Here is a 550-nt window from a genome sequence, read left to right as displayed (position 1 = left end):
AAGCCAACATGAAGCGACTGCTAAATGTCTTTTTTCCTTCAGCTTTATTTGAAATATTGACTAGAAAATAGAGTAATATGAACCCTAAGCTAGCATTGGCTTTTATTTATAATATAGCATTACTTAATTGTTCTCCTCTAAAATGTAAAGCATAAGGATATCCTGGGATGTACAAAATTTTAATCATACTATTTTAGGATTCACAAGAAAAAATTAATAATTCCTGCCTTTAAACATATTTGTATGTTTTACTAAGGCAAAATGTGTCATGAAGTAGCTCTAAATCTACCCTTCCAAAGATACAATTTCTACTTTAAGCCAACTGGAATCAGGCTAGGGAAGCAATTTTGTTGACAAAATAAGAACTGTAATATTATAAAATTAAATCATATCTTTGTATTAAAAAGCACTAAGTGAAAAATAAGTTTGTTTTTTTTTTTTTTTGAGACAGAGTCTCACTGTGTTGCTCGAGCTAGAATGCCATGACGTCATCCTTGCTCACAGCAACCTCAAACTCCTGGGCTCAAGCGATCCTCCTGCCTCAGCCTCC

At 33.1% G+C, this 550-nt stretch overlaps 1 protein-coding gene across 1 annotated transcript in view; it reads right to left on the bottom strand.

Moving 5' to 3' along the window:
* Window positions 1-550, bottom strand: part of GALNT13 (polypeptide N-acetylgalactosaminyltransferase 13) — a 426270-nt gene that overhangs the window by 6786 nt on the left and 418934 nt on the right. The window lies entirely within an intron of this gene.

The sequence above is a fragment of the Propithecus coquereli genome, unplaced genomic scaffold, assembly GCF_000956105.1.
Source record: "Propithecus coquereli isolate 6110/MARCELLA unplaced genomic scaffold, Pcoq_1.0 Scaffold157, whole genome shotgun sequence".
In the NCBI taxonomy this organism is placed as follows: Eukaryota; Metazoa; Chordata; class Mammalia; order Primates; family Indriidae; genus Propithecus; species Propithecus coquereli.
The sequence above is the reverse complement of the archived record's forward strand: the minus strand, read 5'-3'. Positions and strand labels throughout refer to the sequence as shown.